Here is a 12,220-nt window from a genome sequence, read left to right as displayed (position 1 = left end):
TTCAGAAGGTTTATGCTGCTTGCTGGTGGATTTCTTGTGCAGAATTTCAAATTTTGTAATTTCGCGCGTGCGGGATTGTTGCTTGCTCTCGCGATGCGTGCTGTGCAAGGTGGCAAGACGCGATTACGTAATCGCGGTCACCAAACTCCCGCGGGATCCCGCAGCAAGATCCAAAATGGCGCAACACTCGCAAAATATCGAGAAAAACAACTCGGCAAACGCTGAATGACAGTAAGTGAACGCCGCACGCTGCAATATTGTATCACCAAGAAAAAAAATCCGCTGTGTGCGAATTTGCGGATTTTCTGTAAATTCACGAGAGTTCGCGGATTGCGAATTTACCAAAAATCCGCAAAATCCGCGAGCGGAACGGATTTTACGCCCATGCTCAGTGAAGGCGATAGATAGATAGATAGATAGATAGATAGATAGATAGAGGATAGATAGATAGATAGATAGATAGATAGATAGATAGATAGATAGATAGATAGATAGATAGATAGCGGGCGATTAGATAGATAGAGTGAGGGCAATAGATAGATAGATAGAGTTAGAGCAATAGATAGAGTGAGGGCGATAGAGTGAAGGCGGTAGATAGATAGATAGATAGATAGATAGATAGATAGATAGATAGATAGATAGATAGATAGATAGATAGATAGATAGATAGATAGATAGATAGAGGGCGATTAGATAGATAGATAGAGTGAGGCCGATAGATAGATAGATAGAGTGAGGGCGATAGATAGACAGATAGAGTGAGGGCGATAGATAGATAGCTTGAGGGCAATAGATAGATAGATAGATAGATAGATAGATAGATAGATAGATAGATAGATAGATAGATAGATAGATAGATAGACCATTTGCGTTAGGATAGCCTCGCTATTCTGCTGCTGGCTGCTGCAGTAAATCATTTTTAAAACGTCCCGTTTTTGTCTTTTATTTTAATCTTGGTTACTCGTTTTTCCCCTGTTTTTAAATTTGAGCCACTCGCATACCTGCATTGCTGCCACCTTACTCTCACCTAAATTTGGTCAAAGCACCGCGTTTTAGCGGGTCCCTGCCCACTGTCTCGTGTTGGTGGCCACCTTGGGAGGGGGGACATTGCAGGAGGCGCAGGTAGCGCTCTAGTGTCTCTAGTGTCCCGCGCTCGGCGAGCATAAAGGCAGGCAAACCTCAGGTGAGCACCCTTAACATCTTGACCATTTGCGTTAGGATAGCCTCGCTATTCTGCTGCTGGCTGCTGCAGTAATTCATTTTTAAAACGTCCCGTTTTTGTCTTTTATTTTAATCTTGGTTACTCGTTTTTCCCCTGTTTTTAAATTTGAGCCACTCGCATACCTGCATTGCTGCCACCTTACTCTCACCTAAATTTGGTCAAAGCACCGCGTTTTAGCGGGTCCCTGCCCACTGTCTCGTGTTGGTGGCCACCTTGGGAGGGGGGACATTGCAGGAGGCGCAGGTAGCGCTCTAGTGTCTCTAGTGTCCCGCGCTCGGCGAGCATAAAGGCAGGCAAACCTCAGGTGAGCACCCTTAACATCTTGACCATTTGCGTTAGGATAGCCTCGCTATTCTGCTGCTGGCTGCTGCAGTAATTCATTTTTAAAACGTCCCGTTTTTGTCTTTTATTTTAATCTTGGTTACTCGTTTTTCCCCTGTTTTTAAATTTGAGCCACTCGCATACCTGCATTGCTGCCACCTTACTCTCACCTAAATTTGGTCAAAGCACCGCGTTTTAGCGGGTCCCTGCCCACTGTCTCGTGTTGGTGGCCACCTTGGGAGGGGGGACATTGCAGGAGGCGCAGGTAGCGCTCTAGTGTCTCTAGTGTCCCGCGCTCGGCGAACATAAAGCCAGCCATGCTGACGCGCAGCGTCATCACGCAGCGTCATCGCCGGACTATCGCCGGAGTTTCGCCAGAGTCAAGCCCGTCTGTGCCCGTCCGGGCCCAGACGGGCCCAGGGCACACCACTCTGTTAAACACCTCTTGCCCTCAGATCCCCTGTTACAGGTACTCACGGGACACACTGCTTGCTTTACGCGCGCCCAGACACCCCAGCTGCTGCTATTATTGGGCTGAGGGCTCCGTTTTTAATCACTGTCTTGACTGTCGCCCGTACAATACTTGCAAGCACCCTAACTCTCTTACTATGGCATTGCTCAACTGTAGATCATTGCCTTGTCATACTACCGAGGTTCATTCCCTCCTTCTGGACCATAGTCTGGATGTTCTATTTCTGATGGAAACGTGGCTGACCACAGGTTCCGACCCCGACATCGTCAACGCTCTCCCCTCGGGGTATCTCATGTTCCATCTTGATAGGCCGGATGGGAGAGGGGGTGGAGTGGCCATTGTTTACAGAGACACATTTGTATGCAAAGCAGTCGACTGTGGCATCAACAACGCTGAAAGTTGTCAGTTTACCCTTTGCATTTCCTCAACTGTCTCTATCTCTGGCCTCCTTGTGTATCGGCCTCCCGCTACTCTAGGGAATTTTGTGGATTCCTTCATGGAGGCTGTCATCCCACTGGCTGCTGCCTCGTCCTACTTTGTCACCCTTGGGGACTTCAATTTTCATTTTGACGACCCCAATGACGTAGTGGCAAGGGAGCTTGTAAGCTCGCTTGGTGCACTGGACCTTCATCTTGTCAATATGGGAGTTACCCATAACAGAGGCCATCAGCTTGATGCAGTTTTTGCTAACTCTGTGAACCTGCAGGCTCTCCAGATGCTGGCTCTCCCCTGGACTGATCACCATCTTGTTCCGTTTAGCTGGCTGCTGGGGAACCGCAGAGACCCCGCTCCTAGACAACATACTGTGGAACGACTTTGGTCGAAGCTCCCGGTGGACAGTTGGGCGGAAGAGCTAGCTAGAACCTGTCCTCACCTCACAGATGACCCCAACACTGCTGACCAGCTCTTGGGCAAATGGCTTACTAACTCTCTGGACTTACTGATCCCAAATAAAAGAAGGCTTGTCAGGGAGAGAAGAATTGGTTCTGCCCCCTGGTATACCCCCGAACTCGGGTGCATCAGAACCTCTTGTAAAAGGCTTGAACGTGCCTGGAGGAGAGGGCGGACGGAAGAAAGCCGGGCCAATTATAAAAGGGAACTAAGGAAATATAAAAGCGCACTGAAGGACGCTAAAAAGACTTTCTTTAGCGACCGGATTGAGAGAGCAAGCAATTCTTCAGGAGAATCGTTCAAAATCTTCAAGGAACTTCTGAAAGCCCCGGTCCCTCCAGTGTTGCACGATAATCCCAAAGAAAAATGTGAGGAATTGGCCAGCTTCTTCCACTCTAAAATAGAGAAAATATTATCCTCCTTACCTACTATCCCTCAAAGCGATGAATCGGTTGCTAGTCCCACAAGTTGCCTGATTGAGCTAGCATCTTTTGGCCCCTTTTCGGAAGAGGAGGTCATAAAAGTCCTGTTAGAGATGAAGAGTGGCTCCCCGAGTGACCCAGTCCCCATAAAACATCTTAAACTCGTGGCTAACATCTTGTCAACTCCTCTGACTGACCTCTTGAACCTGTCACTTACACAGGGCATAGTGCCCCAGAGATGGAAAAAGGCCGTGGTGAAGGCCTTATTGAAAAAGCCAGGAATGGACTCATCCAACTTGACCAACTTTAGGCCAATTTCACTTCTGCCTGGGTTCTCAAAAATTGCAGAGAAGTTGGTTAACCGTCAGCTCTCTCACCATCTTGAGTCTAACCACCTGCTAGGAGACTCCCAGACTGGTTTCCGTCCCGGCCATGGAACAGACACTGCCTTGCTGGCAGTAGTGGAGGAGGCAAGGAGCACTCTAGATACAGGAGGGTCAGTGGCAGTGATCCTCCTGGACTTGAGTGCTGCCTTTGACACTGTGAGTCATCTAGTGCTCCTCCAACGTCTGTCAGAGGTAGGTGTCTCAGGGACGGCCCTGAAATGGTTGGGATCTTTTCTATCTGACCGTTTCTACCAAGTCTGGGAGGGGTCAGAGCAATCTGCCCTAATCCCTCTTCAATGTGGAGTCCCGCAGGGCTCATCGCTGAGCCCTACTCTATTTAATATATATATGACTCCACTTGAAAGAGTGGTCGCCCCCTCGGGGGTGAAGATCATCAGCTATGCTGATGATACTCAGCTGGTGGTCGGCCTCACTCAGCTGGCGGAACAACCTGAGGTTTTACATGACTGCCTCGCCAATGTTTATCGTTGGATGTCTATCTCTGCCCTAAAGCTCAATGGAGGTAAAACCGAGCTGATGCTCCTGGGCAATCCCAGTCCCTCCATTATTGCGACCTGTTGGCCCCGGTCTCTTGGTGACCCACCATCCCCCAAGAAGGAGATCAAGTCCTTGGGAGTATGGTTGGAAGAAGATCTGTCCTTCAGGACTCATGCCAGGAAGACCGCAGGGGTTTGCTTTGGCTTACTGAAATCAGCCCGAAAGGTGCTACCTTTGCTTCCTGATCCAGCAAGGAAGCTGTTGATACGTGGCCTCATTCTATCGAGGCTCGATTATGGGAATGCGCTGTTTCTCGGTGCCCCCGAAGCGACCTTCAAAACTCTCCAACAGGTGCAAAATGCAGCTGCGAGAATCCTTATGGATGTTCCCAGAAGGCAGTCTGCTGCTCCTGCCCTCAGAGCGCTTCACTGGCTCCCCGTGAAGGAGCGGGTGAAATTTAAGGCGCTATGTACTGCCCATAAAATTCTACATGGCAAAGGCCCTCCTATTCTTGCTAATATGGCCCGTCCCTATAAACCCCCACGTCTGCTGCGCTCGGACCAAAAACACCTTCTGCAGTCAGCCAGAGTAAGAAAAGCTCGTTCTGGGGGTAGGCGTTTCTCGGTGCAGGTGGCGTCTCTTTGGAACTCTCTGCCCCTCAGGATTCGCTCAGAGCCCAAGATCCTACCATTTAGGAAACTTCTTAAGACCTACTTGTTTCCACAATAGTGATTAGCTGAGTCTCCCCTTCTGGTCTGTTGCGCCGGGACGCCCCTGGGTAAGCTGAGCGCATTATAAATTTCATATTATTATTATTATTATTATAGATAGATAGATAGAGTGAGGGAGATAGAGTGAGGTGCGACAGATAGATAGATAGAGTGAGGGCGATCGATAGAATGAGGGCGATAGATAGAATGAGGGCGATAGATAGATAGATAGATAGATAGATAGATAGATAGATAGATAGATAGATAGATAGATAGATAGAGTGAGGGAGATAGATAGATAGATAGATAGATTAGATAGATAGATAGATAGATCGATAGAGAGATAGATAGATAGATAGATAGATAGATAGATAGATAGATAGATAGATAGATAGATAGATAGATAGATAGATAGATAGATAGATAGATAGATAGATAGATAGATAGATAGATTAGATAGATGGTGATAGATAGTGAGGGCAATAGATAGATAGATAGAGTGAGGGCGATAGATAGAGTGAAGGCAAAAGATAGATAGATTGATAGATAGAGGGAGGCCGATAGATAGATAGATAGAGTGAGGGCGATAGATAGATAGATAGAGTGAGGGCGATAGATAGAGTGAAGGTGATAGATAGATAGATAGATAGATAGATAGATAGATAGATAGATAGATAGATAGATAGATAGATAGATAGATAGATAGATAGATAGATAGATAGATAGAGCGAGGGACATAGATAGATAGATAGAGTGAGGGCGATAAATAGATAGTGAGGGCAATAGATAGATGGAAAGAGTGAGTGCAATAGCAAGATAGAGTGAGGGCGATAGATAGATAGAGTGAGGGCGATAGATAGAATGAGGGCGATAAATAGATAAATTGATAGATAGAGTGAGGCAGATATATAGATAGATAGATAGATAGATAGATAGATAGATAGATAGATAGATAGATAGATAGATAGATAGATAGATAGATAGATAGATAGATAGATAGATAGATAGAGTAAGGGCGATTAGATAGATAGAGTGAGGCCGATATATAGATAGAGTGAGGGCGAAATATAGACAGATAGAGTGAGGGCGATAGATCGATAGACAGATAAAGTGAGGGAGATAGATAGATAGACAGATAGAGTGAGGGAGATAGATAGATAGATAGATAGATAGATAGATAGATAGATAGATAGATAGATAGATAGATAGATAGATAGATAGATAGATAGATAGATAGATAGATAGATAGATAGATAGATAGATAGAGTGAGGGCGATAGATAGATAGATAGATAGATAGATAGATAGATAGATAGATAGATAGATAGATAGATAGATAGATAGATAGAAAGATAGATAGATAGTTTTGTTTGTGTGTGGTTGTGGTTGTGTGTGCGTGGTTGTGTGTGTGTGGTTGTGTGTGTTATGCTTTGTTTTGCTATGCTATGTTTTGTTATGCTATGCTTTGTTGTGTTTGGTATGCTATGCTATGTTTTGCTAGGCTATGATATGTTTTGTTTTGTTATGCTATGTTTTGTTGTGTTTTGTTAAGCTATGCTATGTTTTGTTGTGTTTTGCTATGTTTTGTTATGCTATGTGATGTGTTTTGTTATGCTATGCTATGTTTTGTTATGTTATGCTATGTTGTGTTATGCTATGCAATGTTTTGTTTTGCTATTCTATGCTTTGTTTTGTTATGCTATGCTATGTTTTTTTGCTATCCTATGCTTTGTTTTGTTATGCTATGCAATGCTTTGTTGTGTTTTGTTAAGCTATGCTATGTTTTGTTGTGTTTTGCTATGTTTTGTTATGTTATGTGTTGTTGTGTTTTGTTTTGCTATGCTATGTTTTGTTATGTTATGCTATGTTTTGTTATGCTATTCAATGTTTTGTTATGCTTTGTTTTATTATGCTATGCTATGTTTTGCTATCATATGCTTTGTTTTGTTATGCTTTGCTATGTTTTGTTGTAATTGGTTATGCTATGCTATGCTTGCTATGCTTTGTTATGCTATGCTGTTTTGTTATGCTATGCTATATGTTGTGTTTTATTATGCTATGCTTTGTTTTGCTATGCTATGTTTTGTTATGCTATGCTATGCTATGTTTTGTTGTGTTTGCTATGCTATGTTTTGCTGTGCTATTGTATGTTTTGTTTTGCTATGCTATGTTTTGTTGTGTTTTGTTAAACTATGCTATGTTTTGTTGTGTTTTGCTATGTTTTGTTATGCTATGTGTTGTTGTGTTTTGTTATGCTATGTTTTGTCATGTTATGCAATGTTTTGTTATGCTATGCTATGTTTTGTTTTGCTATCCTATGCTTTGTTTTGTTATGCTATGCTCTGTTTAGTTTTGCTATGCTATGCTATGTTTTGTTGTGTTTTATTATGCTATGCTTTGTTTTGCTATGCTTTGTTTTGCTATGCTTTGTTTTGCTATGCTATGTTTTGTTATGCTATGCTTTGTTATGCTATGCTATGTTTTGTTGTGTTTTATTATGCTATGCTTTTTTGCTATGCTTTGTTTTGCTATGCTTTGTTTTGCTATGCTATGTTTTGTTATGCTATGCTTTGTTATGCTATGCTTTGTTATGCTATGTTTGTTATGCTATGCCAAGCGTTGTTTTGTTAGGCTATGCTATGTTGTGTTTTGTTATGCTATACTATGTTGTATTTTGTTATGCTATGCTATGTTTTGTTGTGTTTTGTAATGCTATGCTAGGTTTTGCTATGCTTTGCAATACTATGTTTGTTATGTATGCTATGTTTTGTTGTGTGTTGTTATGCTATGCTATGTTTTGTTGTGTTTTGCTGTTTTGTTATGCTATGCTTTGTTTTAAGTTATGTTATGCTATGCTTTGTTATGTTATGCTATGCTTTGTTATGTTATGCTATGTTTTGTTCTGCTATGTGTTGTTGTGTTTTGTTATGCTATGTTTTGTTATGTTATGCTATGTTTTGTTATGCTATGCTATGTTTTGTTTTGCTATCCTATGCTTTGTTTTGTTATGTTATGCTATGCTATGTTTAGTTTTGCTATCCTTTGCTTTGTTTTGTTATGCTATGCTATGTTTTGTTGTGTTTTGCTATGATTTGTTATGCTATGCTATGTTTTGTTGTGTTTTATTATGCTATGCTTTGTTTTGCTATGCTATGTTTCGTTATGCTATGTTTTGTTATGCCATGCTATGCTTTGTTATACTATGTTTTTGTTATGCTAAGCTTTGTATTGTTATGCTATGCTATGTTGTGTTTTGTTATGCTATGCTATGTTTTGTTGTGTTTTCTTATGCTATGCTATGTTTTGCTATGCTTTGCAATGCTGTGTTTTGTTATGTATGCTATGTTTTGTTGTGTTTAGTTATGCTATGCTATATTTTGTTGTGATTTGCTCTGTTTTGGTATGCTATGTTTTGTTATGCTATGCTTTGTTTTATGTTATGTTATGCTATGTTTTGTTATGTTCTGATGTTTTGTGGGGTTATGTTATGCTATGCTATGTTTTATTTTACTATGCTATGTTTTGTTTTGCTATTCTTTGTTATGTTATGCTAAAGTTTGTTTTGTTATGCTATGCTATGTTTTGCTGTGTTTTGCTATGTTTTGTTATGCTATGTTTTGTTATGCTATGCTTTGTTTTATGTTATGCTATGCTATGTTTTGTTCTGCTATGTTTTGTTGTGTTGTTATGCTATGCTATGTTTTGTTTTACTATGATATGTTTTATTTTGCTATGCTTTGTTATGTTATGCTTTGTTTTGTTATGCTATGTTTTGTTATGCTATGCTATGTATTGTTGTGTTTTGTTACGCTATGCTATGCTTTGTTGTGTTTTGCTATGCTATGTTTTGTTTTGTTATGCTATGTTTTGTTTTGCTATCCTATGCTTTGTTTTGTTATGCTGTGCTTTTGCTATCCTATGCTTTTGTTTGTTATGCTATGCTATGCTGTGTTTCGTTATGCTATGCTATGTTTTGTTATGCTATGCTGGTGAGGGTATGTGAGGGTGTGTGAGGGTGAGTGAGGGTGAGTGAGGGTGAGTGGGGGTGAGGGTGTGTTAGGGTTTTTGAGGGTGCTGGTGTGTGAGGGTGAGAGGGTGAGGGGGGGTGAGGGTGAGGGGGTGTGAGGGGGTGTGAAGGTGAGGGTGTGAGAGTGAGTGAGGGTGTGTGAGGGTGAGAGGGGGTGAGGGGTGTGAGGGTGAGGGGGGTGAGGGTGTATGAGAGTGAGGGGGTGTGGGGGTGTGAGGGTGAGTGAGGGTGAGGGGGTGTGAGGGTGAGTGAGGGTGTGTGAGGGTGAGTGAGGGTGTGTGAGGGTATGTGAGGGGTGTGAGGGTGAGAGTGTGTGAGGGTGAGGGGTTGTGAGGGGTGTCAGGGTGAGGGTGTGTGAGGGTGAGGGGGTGTGAGGGTGAGGGTGAGGGGGTGTGAGGGTGGTTGAGGGGTAGTGAGGGTGAGGGTGAGGGGTGTGAGGGTGAGGGTGTGAGGGGGTGTGAGGGTGAGGCGGTGTGAGAGTGAGGGGGTGTGAGGGTGAGGGGGTGTGAAGGTGAGGGGGTGTGAGGGTGAGAGGGTGTGTGAGGGTGAGAGGGTGAGTGAGGGTGAGGGTGTGTGAGGGTGTGTGAGAGTGAGGGGGTGTGAGGGTGAGGAGGTGTGTGAGAGGTCAGGGGGTGTGAGGGGGTGAGGGTGAGTGAGGGGAGTGAGGGCGTGAGGGTGAGTGAGGGTGAGTGTCTCCAATGAATGTCCCTGCTTCGCCTTCTTTGAAAATGTTCAGTGCTGCAAATAGAGCATGCAGCCCTAATTATCACAGCATGAGGCCCCAAAGTGATAATTATCACAGCATGCCAAAAGTGAGGCGCGTTCACAGACCTGAATCGGCTCGTGTCCATACTACAATCGGTTCGGGCACAGGTCTGTCTCCAGGTCTGTCTCCCTTGGAGGCAAACACGGCGACTATAAGTCAAGTTGGCGGCAGCGCTTTGCGCTGCAACCCCAGCGAGACCTAAAAATGTGTTTCATCTATAAAGTCTCATAAAAATCAGCATCTGAGAATCGACCACCAAAGACTCGATCTCTTGAACTAGGATTGAAGTTTTTAAAGATAAGGGTTGTCACGAAGGCATCATCTATTTACATGAAGTGGGCATCAAGCAACGGGTCTTCAGGAGTCAGGGCACAATGGTTAAAATGCGGCAGCTGGAGGGAGAGTATTCAAAGTCGTATACTCGCCAAAAACACCCGATTCAAGAGGGAGACTCTGGGCTCTTTTAGTTCTATGCCAGAATCTCTCCGAAAGTAACACCTGACAGCCATAAAGTACAAAACAGGAAGAATACAACCAATTGGTATTCTTTAAATAAATTCCAACAGCTCCCAGGTGTGCTGCGTTTTCTTGCGTAGCAATCACAACTGTAAATTGTAAATGTATTTTTAGCGAACGCACAGAAGAATCCTGCTAGCCGATTTATTTACAGTGGTTTTATGTGTCACTTGTGCGTGATCTCACAGTCACTTCAAAGCCCTCTGCGCTCAGATGTTGGCTAGAGAGGAGCAAAGAAACCTGGTCGATGTGCCGGTGTCAGCCAGACAAATCCTGCTCTCCAGATGTGGAACCCCCCAGCTGCAGACAACAATCATGACTCATCTAGGGAGATGATGTGATGTAATGGCCAGAGCTGCCGGACTGGGAACTGAGGAACCAACCAGGTTCGAGTCTTGGTGGTGGCCCAACATCGTGTGATTCTGCAAATCACTTGATGTGGCAGATGTACAACCGTTTTTTTGCGGTCGCAAACAGGAATTCGGCACGTTCGCGACCTCAAAATTGGTCTGCCCCATGCACAAACCAAATTTTGCAAGTGGGTAACATATTACCGACTCGCAAAATATGGTTTGCGACTCACTATTAGGAAGGGGCATGCCAAGTGCGTCCCTTCCTAATAGTGAGTCTAACAGCAATGTATGATTGTTTTGCAATCGCACTTGCAAAACACTCGCAGTGTACCACCTACTTCAAGTAGGTGGTAAACTACTCGCAGAAGGGAAGGAGTACCCAAGGGACCCTTCGTCTTTGTGAATGGGTGTGAAAATATTTTTGGGGAGCAGGCAGTTGTCTCAGGGACCACTGCCTGCCCTTAAAAAATTCTACTGAAAAGTTTAATTTTTAGTTTTGTAAATGCAGCCCGTTTTCCTATAAGGAAAACAGGCTGCATTTAAAAAAAAATGCTTTATTAAAAAAGCAGTCACAGACATGGTGGTCTGCTGACCCCAGCAGGCAACCATCCCTGGGCGTGCTAGCAATTCCAAATAGGGTTGCATTTTGCATCTGCCTCGTGAATTTTAATGAGGCATGCAATTTGCGACCCCATTAGGAATCGCAAACTGTCTGAGACACTGTTGTACATTCCATTTTGCGAGTCGCAAATTGTGAGTCGCAATTCAACGCAATTTGCGAATTGCAAAATGGAATGGTCGTACATCTGACCCTCTATCTTCTCGTACCTCAAAGAATAAATAAATGAATGTGATCTTGTGCAATGTAGCTGGTGCTCATTGAAAGCATTCTAATACCTTCAAGTCAAGTTCTCACTATCTGACAAAATAAAAATAAACAAATAACCACGTCAGGGGCCTAGCCTAGTCAGTGATATTGGTAGGTGTAAATCACAAATTTCCCAACTAAAAAACATCTTTCGGAAGGGTGGAGGGATGACCAAGGTTTAGGATACACTGACCGGTCCCATGAGGAACACGTTCAATACTTATGTGCTATAGGTGGGCCTCTGGCTAAGATCCTTTGAAAAAACATAAAAGCAGGTTAAAACCCTAGTCAAAAGAAGACGAGGAGAAATAACAAAGGCATAGAAGAGCTGACTCAGGGCCCCCAGACCCAACTCTCAAGCCAAGAATGCATTTATTTGGGTGGGGGTGGGGGGTCACACCCCAAACAGCCACTCATCCCCGAAGATACGCACCTTAACCATGTACATATATGTCCACTTACCTTCTCCCGACTTCGTTCAACAGACTTTCACGATAACTGAAACTGGTTTATAGATTTACAATGCACCACTGTTCTCTAAATGATATTTTAGAACGTTTTCAATTATTTCTTTGAGCTTTCCAATTTTACCTTTAAAATTGTGTTTTTTCGGATGCCATAGGAGTAAATGGAGACCCTAGTCTTGTACTAGAGCCCGCACTAGGTTACCAAAGGATGGTTAGCAGCTATTTACATAAGCAAAATAAATAAAATGGTGTCACATGCACTGGCTACTGCAATCGGCCTGCTATTGGGAATATAAGAAGTG

The sequence above is a fragment of the Lissotriton vulgaris genome, chromosome 5 (genome assembly GCF_964263255.1).
Source record: "Lissotriton vulgaris chromosome 5, aLisVul1.2, whole genome shotgun sequence".
NCBI classification, from domain to species: domain Eukaryota; kingdom Metazoa; phylum Chordata; class Amphibia; order Caudata; family Salamandridae; genus Lissotriton; species Lissotriton vulgaris.
The sequence above is the reverse complement of the archived record's forward strand: the minus strand, read 5'-3'. Positions refer to the sequence as shown.